Here is a 12,446-nt window from a genome sequence, read left to right as displayed (position 1 = left end):
TCAATATATAAAAAAGTTTATTTAGCTCAAGAATTTTTTTTTATTACATTGCCAATTTATTTAAGAAATTTATGATTCCAGAAAAGAACATTTTAATTTTTAATATTTAAAAAAGTATATAAGAACAATTTTTTATTAATATTTATTTAAATAATTTTAAATAACAAAAATTTTTACCCGCCCACCTTACCCCCTCCCTTCTATAGTTTAAAAATTTTATAACTAACCCTCCTGTTTGCTTTTTCTTAAGACTTTTTTGGCTGTTAATTATATTGGCCTACGTGGGCGGACTGTCCTAAAACCCGTTCAATGCAGACTTTAGTCGTAATTATAATTATTTTTAATCTTGTGGTAATCATTAATTAGATTTGGAATTAAGAAATATAAATTGGATTGAAAGAAAATAATATAATTTTTTCTATAAAAATATGTACTTATTGTTTGATGTTTCATGCCCTCTATTATACATATTAAATATAATGATTAAATACAATTTCCAAAAAATAAATACTTTTTAATAGAATTTTTCAATGAAATACTTTAAGTTAAAATACTTTACTTGGCTCTGAATAGAATATAGTTTTCATGACTATATTTTATAAATTAGAGAGATTAAAAAGCATTATTATGTTTCAAATGATATTAATTTAAAAATATATAATAGATCTAAAATATGGATAAAAGCTTATATTTTAAAATGCCTTTTAAAATTAATAAAAGATAAAATTAATAAACTTTCTTAGGTAAAATTTGCTTTGGATATTAAATTCATTTGATTGAATTTTCTAAGCCCCACCTTTTTGAAGAAAAGTTTGGGAAGAAAAAAGAGGCTGTTTTTTAAAAGTAAAATTTCCAATTTATTTAAATATTTGCTTGAACGATACCTTTTTTAATTTTCGAGAAATTATCCAGGTAACACATAACAAAATTAAGAAAATCACAAAAATATATAAATATTTTTAAATATTAGATAGAAAATTGTTTTTTAGGTGAAATTAGTATTTTTATTTTTAAATTTAAAAATATATATTAAAAAAATTATACATCTAGTAGTATAATAATAATTTAAAAAAAAGGAAATATATAATAACATATTGGAGAATATGTTTGTGACGGTGTTATAAAATTGAGGTTAGGAAGGATCATTTTGTGGGATGAGACTGCCTATAATGCTAATATAATTAGCCTTGTGTATTGCCATGGCGAGCCTTTGCCTTAAGAAGAAGCCCTCGCGGGGTTCACCGGTGTTGACGAATGTTGGAGCCGAGTTCCTTGAAAAAGGATAAGGCATATTTCCCGGAAGTAGTAAGGGTAGTGGAAATAATGGGGATAAAAATATATTCTTGAGAGATTTCAGAATATTTCGCTATTTTGAGTGTCTCCTTTAACTGTTTGATTTGATGGAGCGAGTGGATGCAAGAGTAGTCCCAGATCAGGAATTGACCGCGCTTCTAAGGAATTTGCGAAATTCCGTCAGGCCGTTTCCCATCAGATCTGAAAAGACCGGATGGTTCAAGAGTGAAGGGGATTTGAGCGGATCTAAGAGCTCTAAGGATGATAGAATTGCATAGATTATGTCTTACAATTCGACCTTTACATGAGCGACAATGAAGACTATGTCTACCAAACTGCAGAACCGCATGAACAAATGTGGGGTTGGGTAATAAGGCAATTTAATCGGATACCGATCGTGTGTGTGAGCTCGTTTTTATTTAGTTGTAATTGTAGATTAACAGACGGAACTTCGAGAAACTCATGACCTGAACCATTAAGCAGAGAAGAGAATAAGGGATTGTCAGTAATTGCATTCTGGAAAGGAGTGATTCAACGCAGAGTGCAATAATAGGCCTATCCCAGTCCTTCTGCTTATTCGATTCAGGAAAATGGTGATCCGCAGTAATTCGAGTCTTCCATTCAATGATTGATTGCTTCATTATAAGACGAGTCGAATTTTAAAGAATTAGGATTTACTATGTTTTTAGTTAGAAGGCAACTGGATATGAAGGCTGTTAAGGCGAGATCGGAAGGAGATCTGAAACCTAAACCTCGCATCTTAGTGGGTAAAAAGGTTTGTGTCCTTGCAATTTCATAAAATTTAAGATCTAGGATATTTTATATGATCTCATTTTCATACCCTAAGTGGAATGGGGAATTTAAATATGGCAGTTGAACTAAGTGCTTAAAGAATACGGGGAATATGAAAAAAATTTTCACAAGGAAAAAGGCTTTATGAGAGGGAAGTAAAGAAAATAAATCTGCCAGCTCAAATAAAGTATCCAAAGTGGACTGAAGAAAGGAAGAAATAGCAGAGTTACCACCAACGATGATAGAGACCATCAAGAGTCGTTAGTTTGAATTTGTTTGTATTTGGTTCGATATTGATAGGGATAAATTGTGATTTCTCTAGATTAATGGAGAGTCCTATAGCTGATCCGGCCTCCTTGATGATGTTCACCACTTTATTGACTTCAACATTGGATCCTCCAAGGATACCATCATCAATGTACCAGGAATGCAAGGATAATGAGCAGACCGAATTAATAGATTTAATGATGTCATTAATACCTAAACAAAATAATAGGGAACCTAGGGGGCCTCCCTGCTGAATGCCCTCGACATAAAGGTATCAAACTGAAGAGTGGAGGGCTGTTGATAACATTATAATAGGGAAAAAGACTACTTGAGGAACTCAGAAAGGAGTTCCGGGAGAGTGTGTTGTAAGCATTAGAGAAGTCAATTTTAATCAAGGATTTATTAGAAGGTAAATTTTAAAGATATAATCTGGAAATATGTACAACCGCTTCACAACCACCTGGAAGGGGTTTAGGAGACTTGAATCATGCTTAATTCGAGATGATATCATCTTGGCTACTAAACGACAAAAGATAGAACCAATGGCAATGGGTCTGATATCATTATTAGGCTTTTGAAGTGCGATTAGCTTAGCACCAAAGAGGATAGGTGAAACGAAATTAGGAACATCACCATTTAAAATTTTGTTGCAGAAGTTTGTTAATTTGGAGAGAACGGATGTTTGTGAGCATGTAGAGGGGGAAGTGATGTCCTGGAGAAAAATGGGGCGTATGCCATTGAGCCCATGAGCGGAATCGCGATGAAAGGAAAGAATGGCTTTTCTCACTTCTTCAGAAGTAAAAAGAGAGGTGCAAGTGGAGTGAGGTTGAGGAGAAATAGGGATGATGTTGGCTGAGAATATTTTCTAATATAAAATTACAATTTAGTTTCTTTAATTTTTTTTCAAATATTAAGATGGTATTATTTAGTTTTTCATTATATGAATTATTTTATAATTTAGTTTTCGTTATAGCAAATATTATCCGAAAATAATTAGCAGGTTATATTTTTTTAAGTATTTTCAGATAAATAGTTTTATAATAATCAATTAATTTTTAATGAAATTAACAAATATAAAAATCCATAGGCAACATATTTTAGATTTAATGCAAGTTTTTATAATGATTATAATATTGATTGGCAAAATATTTATAGGTTGAATATTCTAATTTAATATCATCAATCGTTAATAGTATTAATAAATTCTATTTTATTAATAATCTCGTCTTGCATATTAACGATCTAAAAATTAGACAAGCCCACAATGTATATTAAAGTTTCAAATCCATGAAAATAAAATAAAGAAAGTTCGCAAACTAGTGCTATACACTTAATTACTGTATAGGTAAACATCAACACCTTAACTATACTTGCAATTTTTTCTACTTTTCGAACTGCTAAATTAGTATTTGATTCTTATTTTTTTGAATAAAAGAATTAATTTCTCTTAAGATCTATAATATTATATTATTTTTATTTATGAATTTTATAATCATTTTAATTTTAGGCAAACATTATTACCTTCAGGTTTTTTATCTTGTACTAAAAAATTTATACTAGAAATTTTTTAAAAAAGTTTTTATACTTATTTTGATAGTAAGGCTTTCATTTCCCATATCTAATAAATATAATTATTATCATAATATAAAAATATTTCATTTATATTTTATTTTATAAAACCAGATTAAACATAGAATTTTCGCTTAATATAATATTTAAAATTATACCTTGATTAAATAATGCGGATAATTAACTCTTAGGAATCTGAGTCTTATACAGATTATTCCTTATGGAAAAAATTTCGATTACATTTATGATTAGTCGTAAAAATTGCTCAATAACAGTTTTCAGGGAAAAATAGAATTAAATAATCAGGCGTTCTAATATGACTCAGAATTATATATTATAAAAAGTTATATTTTTTATAAATTTACTTATTCCCATCACAAATTTATCATCTTAAAATATAAAAAATATGAAGTAAAAATCGAGTTATGAATTAATTTACCTTCCATCGTATGATCTGGGTAATATAATTGACCTAGAATATGTAAAAAAAATTTAAATTAGATTTTTATCATTAAATTCTCATCATAAAGGTTTTTATTATTTATAAAATGTAGTATAAATATTAATTGCGATATATATTAATTTTTTATAAATATTATTTTTCAAAATAGATTATAATTTTACAATTTATTTGTTAATAAATAATTGATTACTTTGTGTTGTGCTTTCAATATTTCCATCTATGCCTAAATATTAATTCGATTTTAATGTAATATTTGAAATAGAATACATTTTTTAATATACTTTTTATTTTACAATTGTATTTGCAAATACCATTTTTCACACAAGTTATCACATTTGGAACTAATATATATTTTATAAAATAAATATAGCTAAATTTATCAAGAAAATTGAAATGTATTTATAACTATAATATAAAGTGATTTATTTCATATAATAAAATATATATATATAATATTTTTATAAATTGTAATAAATTATAGCTTTAAGCAAATAAAAATCAATTTATTTAAATACATTACAAAAATATTTAGAAAATTCAATAACATAGGATATAATAATTTTGATTCAATTTAGCAATATAAATATAAAAAACTCCAATTTAAAGACAATCAAATTAATAAAATTAAAATAAATCTAATATCAATTCAAATCTGTTTTATCAACACTACAATTGCTATAGTAAGGAAGTAATAAAAAAAATAAAATATCATTTACCTTTATTGTAGGATTCTAGATCTAATAAAATAAAATTGATTATGATACATAATGTTAAAAAATAATTGTTATTATCGTTTAGTACCTTTAAAACTAGCAAAAATTAGAAAGATTGTAAATACAATATTAAAAAAATTAATCATTTTTTAATTTTTTTTAAAAAATATGATGAAAAATAAAATTTAAAAAAAATAACAAAAAATTTAGTTAATAAAAAATAAAATATTATTTTTTTTATTTATATTGCTGATATCAAAAATAATTATATGTTCCTAAATTTTATTTTTATCTTAAAATAGATTTTTATTTTTATCTTAAAATAGATTTTTATTTTATTAAAAATATATCAAAGGGATAAATCGTATAAATTTTTATTTTTATTTTATTAAAAATAGATCTAAGGGATAAATCTTATATAATTTTAGAATTTTTTATAGATATAAAAAATAAAATTGGAAAGTCTATTTTTACCTTAAACATATCCAAATAAATTTTGACTCATTTTAAGTAAATATAATATTATAATAAAATTATCTATTAAAACATTCAGTAATAAAAACGAAATTCAAATCCACTTATTTAGTTAGTTCTCTAAATATAATATCACTTTAAGTTTAAATTTCAATTTTACTTAAAATGAATTCACTTCCTAAGTTTAAAAATTTTTTAAATGCATGCATGCTTTTTTTATTCTCAAATTTATTAGGATTGGTACAAATATTTTTAAATTTTATAACCATCATTATTTCACTGAAAAAGTTAACGAATTCAGGTCTACGAGAATATAATTAAATAATTTCTAATTGTAAAGTTCGCTCTTTGAGAATTTATGCAGATTATATTTAAATAAAACTCAATTTTTTAAAACATTTTTTGATCATTTAAAAAATTTAAAGTTTTAATTAGTTTAAAATGCGTTCCAAGGCTTCTATATCATTAAAAACCTCCCGTTCTCCGAATTCTTAATCGGCGGCGGCCGTTTTTTATATATTTTTTTATCGACGCACAGGATTAGCTATATTAAATAGTAAGCGCTTCGACGGCACTACTTAAATTTAAATAATAAATTTAATTCATAATTCAATGTATTAATTTTTTTATAATTTATTTGGGCACTCTTAGTTCCAACATTTCTATTTAGTTCCTAAATCATTTATGTCCCATCCTTATAAAAATTTTTGTATATTTAAATATCAAAAATAAACTCTGAAAACTAAATATAAGGTAAGAAATATCAATAAAAATTAGAAGTTAAAATGTTTAATTATAATTGCCGCAAATAAATATTCTGGATTGATGGGGCATAAAGAAATTATTAGGATTGAGTATTAATCTAGTGAAAAAAGATTCAACAAAGTACTTTCTTAACTAAATTAACTAATCTAGGAAGTTCAAGTTGCCCCTTTTCCCAAAAGGTTAGCATATCCCTTCCTGGCATAGCTAAATATGGCCCTTGAATAAATTTTAAAGGATTAATTTTTTTTAATATAAAATAAATTTCTTGCAGTTAAATAATTGAAAACATATGAATCAAGATTGATTTTTCTTTTAAAATATTTATTACTGGATTTGGGTATTTTTTTTATGGATAAGGGAGACTGGTATGATAGAAGAGGGGAACATTCATAGGTTTTCAAATGATATTTATCTGAATAGGTAAATTCCCGAAGGAGGGAAAGAACTATATATTTTCCAGTAGCGATAATAATTATTTTAACTCTAAAATAATCAATCGCCATATAATAATCATAAGTCGAAAAATTTATAGAAATTTATCTGTAAATCTTCGGCCATATTTTTTGGCAAAGAAATTTTATTTGAATTTATTATTAGTTTCATAATGCTTAGGCCATTTGATAAAAAATATAATAATTTGATATCCAAAAAGCCTAGCTATATTTATCGCTAATATTTTATTTAAAAATAAATTTTATTTTGTTTATTAAAATGCTAGCTAGCATTTAAACAAATATAAATTATAAACTTAATAATCGTTCTTTAATTTTATAAAATATTATATATAAATTAAATTAAAAATTATTATGACTGGAAGTTAAAAAAAAAATCCATTTGTTTATGTAAACATATTTTTGATCAAGGTGTACATTTATATATAATATTTGGATGGAGATTACAGCTTTAAAATTTTGATTATGTAAAGGGACAAATAAATTCAAATTCCCTCTTAATAAAATTTATCTTATAAAACATATAAATATAAAGTCATATTTACTGATAAATAATCAACCTTATGAAAAATTATTCAAGGAATGGATTTAAAAATAGAACTTTATGTTGAAATATTGGCTTAATTTCTTTATTTAGAAAGGAGTTACTTAACCTCGAATTTTAGTATGGTAAACAATTTAATCTCTAATCGAATAGAAAGGTATTTTGCATTACTAATAATAAGTGCTTAGATTCGCTTAGAATTTAATCAAATTAGATTTTAGGTTAATCACCTATCAAATTTTTAGGGTCTTGTTTGATTCTGATTCAATAGAACTCAGATTAATTGAGCTTGGTGAGTCAGTTTTTACATCTTGATTTAAACCCATGAGAACTCAGACCCATAATTTATAAATAATAGATAATTTAAGAAACAATATCAAAAATTTATATTCTGGTTCGACTTATTAGCAGGCTGTTTGGTTGGAAATTTAGCTACGATTACCGAAAAAGTGTGAAAAAAAATTAAATAAACTAAAAATACAAAAAAACAAAAGAAAAAAAACCTAACAAAAAAGGTAAAAAAGAGAAAAAAATACGCAAATAATAATGTTAAATATCTAAAAATGGTTATGTAATTGGTCAAATATGATTCGTTTAATTGACCAATATTTGACCGGCCAAATATGATTCAAAAAATATTCTTTAAGACAATATTAACTTTGTTTTTTAATAGTAAAATGATCTGTAATATTGATTTTATTTTAAATTTGATTGTCATTCTATATTAGTGTTTCGCTCTCCGTGGCAGAGTCATCTTCTTATTCATTTTTAATATTATTATTTTTTTCTATATTTTTATCTATTTTCCTGTTTTCGAGTCAATCTATTTCTGTTTTTTATATAAATATTAAACCGAATTTTCTTAAGAAAAAATAGAAGTAGGAATTATTAGCAAAATGTTTCTCTTAAATGGAAGTGGAGAAAGCCCCTCACAATGGAGTTTGCTACTAAATATTACTCCTTTACTTTACTTTTGAATTTATAATATCAAATAAAATATATAATCATCACCTTATAAAATGTTAGTATTTGATCAGGTCAAATAATCCTTTATTGAAAAATACCAAAATAGGGTATCCTAGATCAAAAGCTGTTTAGCTTAACAGAATTAAGTATCGAAAATAAGTCGAAACAGAACATAGCCATATCTCTTATAATTTTTTTGCTTTCCTTAAAAAAGATACTCTTTAAAATTTAATTATTTTTAATATTTAAAAGGAAAAGATGCCAAAGATTAAGAGGGGGGATGTATCTTAATATATTATATGGTATATTTCATAGTCCTCATTTATCCTACCAATTATTTCTTAAATCTTATTTGCTTACTAAATACTTTATTTTCAATGATAAAACAAAAATTTAATAATTCTTTTATTTTTTATCATTTTATATAAAATATTCGAATGCGAAAATTTAAATTTTCATTTTGAAACAAATATCATAAGAAAAATAATCAATATTATTTTTAATGCCATTTTTTCTCCGATCAATTAACAATATTATTGATTTACGGTTGTTTTATAATATATTAAAAATATTGCAAATAACAAATACAGACACAGTATATAATGCCTTGTAAAATACAATTAGGATATGTTGTATATGTGAAATAAAATGTTTAATAAAATAATATATTAATTAAAATAATTATTAAAATAAAATTAAAATATTAAAATGTTTAAATAGATAGCATCCACGTCAAAATTAAACAACAACAGATAGAAAGATGTAGCCGTTAGAAAGGAGCGCACCTTGCCTTATGACATAACAGAATATTTAACTCGTAACGTAGCGAGTTTTTATTAATTAAGAAAGATTTTAAGCTACTAAGTTTAGTTTCAGTTTGTTATTTATAAATAATTAATTTTTATGTTTGCTGGAAGGTTTATAGAACAAAAAGAATGTTAAATGTGAATTCATTTGTAATTAGATATAATATCAATAAATATTAATTATTTATATTTTTTACATTTTATTAAATCAAATTAATTCCTTATCCGTAATTTAAATTGAATTTTTTTTTTGTTTAATATAGTAATTTTCTAAATTATAAATCTTTTTTATAAGGGGTATAGCGCTGAAACTAAATCTTTTTTAAAATTAGATTTTAAAAAAATTGAAAGAATGAGCATGACCCGGTAGTCACGGGATAACAACAATGAATATAGAACAAATAAATTAAAAGGGATTTTGTTTTATGTGGGCAATTGGAATGACTGTAATAAAGAATAAATGCAACAATGCAAAACTTAGTGACTCAAAATAAAAACTGGAGATCATGGTTATATATGTCCATAAAAAATTAAAGTGCTATAAAAAAATAGATTGAGCAAATTTTCGAAAATATTTAAACTTTTTTATTCCTTAAATATCTTTCTTTAGTTAATTAATAATTAAAAAAAAGGGTTATATGTTTTTTTTCATTAAAAAATTTGAAAAAATAGTGTTTTAGATATAGGATAACATTCTTATTTCTAAAAGATTTATGTTTTTATCAATAAATTGCTTTAAGGTTTTATATTTCATTTTACAATGATCAGAAAAGTTATTATATTCCAATCCAAAAAAAATATTTTCTCTTGGAGTGTCAAAAAGTGGTATATTTTTTGAAATATTATCAAAATTGACAATTCTAGTTCTCTATATTACTAATTTTAAGCTAAAATATAACTTATTGCCAAAGTCGGGGTACATATAGATTAAAATATTTTTTTATCAAGATTCCAGTCCAAGAAAATGTCTGTCCCACTTTTTTCGATGATATATGAAATAAAATTAAACAGATCCAGTTATTTATTTTTCCGGATCTATAATTAAAGTATTCTAAATCTAATTAATTAGTACAAAATAATATTGTATTAAACTTGATCCTTTCATAATTTATCACGATGACTCTAGGTAATGTAAAAAAAAGATGCAATATTTTCAGATTAAGAAGAGAACAATTTGTAAAAATAAGTATAATCGTCCTCGAGTTTATAATATGGGTTAACTATCACAACTCAATTTCGCTACTCTAGTTGGTGGAGCAAAGTAAACATATACAATATATTCAGATTAAGATGAGAGCAACCACTATAGTCGTGATCATGTAAAACATTATTTAACCACATCAATGGTCACCCAAGAAACGGGTATATGTTACTTCGCTTTTAATCCGGATTATTTCTATATAATTTAGCCAAAATAATTTATCATTTTCAAATAAATTTCGCCAGATAAAAAATAATTATAAATATAAAAATTAAACTATATAAATAATTTTTCTATTAGCTAAAAAAATCGTCTGTAGGATACAGTATTTGAAAAACATAATTTAATATAAAAGTTATTTAACCTGGAAATTTCAGCAATTCCATTTGTTTTAATTTATATACAAAATTTTAAATTCACAAATTTATTAACATATTTTCATTATGCTATCCCTAATTTTTGTTACCAAGTTTGAAATGTTCTCATTGTTAATCTCTGAACCCTGAAAATAGAAAAAATGAAGATTTTTTTTAAATGAATATTTTTGGGTTATGCGGAAATATTAATTTAAAGGACATTTTAAATTATTGAGTAAGGAGGGGAATAAAAGTGTTTATGAGAAAGGGCAATAAGAATAACTATCTCATTTTTTCAAAAGTTATAATGAGTGCTAATAGAAAAGCAAAAAAAATATTCATTTCTATTATTTATTTTTTTTCTTAATTTATTTTATAGAGTTAAAACTTGAATATCTTTAAATATTATATAGCTATAACATAATTTGAAAAATATATAATTAGTAAACAATTACGAAAAAAAAATTCATAATTACAAAAGGACAATATTGAGGCATAGATCAAAAACTAATGTAAAATATAAAATAAACAAATAAAAGCGAAAGCAGCAAAAATTATTAAAAACCTCCTTCATCTAATCATTATGAGAGATCGAATTAATAAAACAAACATAATTAGCCTTAAGAATGGCTATTGTAATCCTGTACCTTAAATTAAAACCTTCGCGAGGCTCCCCAGAATTTTTTCTGATTAGACGGCCAACGTAAGTTTTTAATCAAATCACCATATGTAGGTGGAGCAAATGATGGGTATGAAATGTAATTTGAGGAATCAGAGCTGTATTTGCTGATCTTAAAATTTTGAGGTCTGTTCAGAGCGTCCTTGTTAAAATTAGAGGGGGAGTTAGTGTCCAGACAAGTGAAATCTCATATCAAAAACTTTCCTTGAGACCATGGAATACGTATGACCCCATCCCTACTATCGAAAAATAAGCCAAAAGGCTCCATTGAGGTAGAAAAACCAGCTGACCTAAGTACAAGAGATATAATTTGATTGCATTTCAAGAGTCGAGTTAACCGATCGGGATTACGATTGCAAAGTAAAGGATGAAGCGCCATATTGTTATCAACAGTATGACATTTGCTGCATTTATATGGTAATAAAAAGGGAATGTTGATGATTCATATAGGATAGCTGAGTTGATGGTTGTTCAATTCGAGTTTGAGATTGGTAGATGGAATAACATCTAAAAATTATTATCCTTGTGATAAGCGTTATTATGATGAATTCAATTTATAGTGGGAGAACTGTAATGTATTTAAATAAATGATTTTTTTTATACTGGCGTAAAGCGACAATATATTCACAATTTATAAAAATTGTAAAACATATATAAATTAGTTGACAATAAATTATTCTGATAATTTACCATTCCCAAAAACGAACGCAATTCTTTAACATTAGATGGTGTTTTACAATTTTTTATAGCTATAATCTTATCTTCGGTCGGGTGAATTCCAAATTCATCAATAACATAACCTAAATAAGTAACTTACTTTTCTTCAATTTTAATTTTATCGGTCGTCGTTGTCAGTCCAGCCTTATCAAATTCTTAATACTTCTTCTAGATTAACCATATGATCAAAATTATTCTCGTTGCAATAATTACATCGTCTAAATATACACTAACCATAGGATTCCCTTTAATAGGTTTTACATAAAGCGTTGAAATATTATCGGAGCGCTAGTCAACCCAAAAGGAATTCTTTTATATCGGTTATAACCGACATGAGTCGAAATTATTAAAAGGTCTTTACATTCTGGACTAACTCCTAATTGTAAAAA

This window comes from Gordionus sp. m RMFG-2023, chromosome 5 (assembly GCF_954871325.1).
Source record: "Gordionus sp. m RMFG-2023 chromosome 5, tfGorSpeb1-WG-v2, whole genome shotgun sequence".
NCBI lineage: Eukaryota > Metazoa > Nematomorpha > Gordioida > Chordodea > Parachordodidae > Gordionus > Gordionus sp. m RMFG-2023.
The sequence above is the reverse complement of the archived record's forward strand: the minus strand, read 5'-3'. Positions refer to the sequence as shown.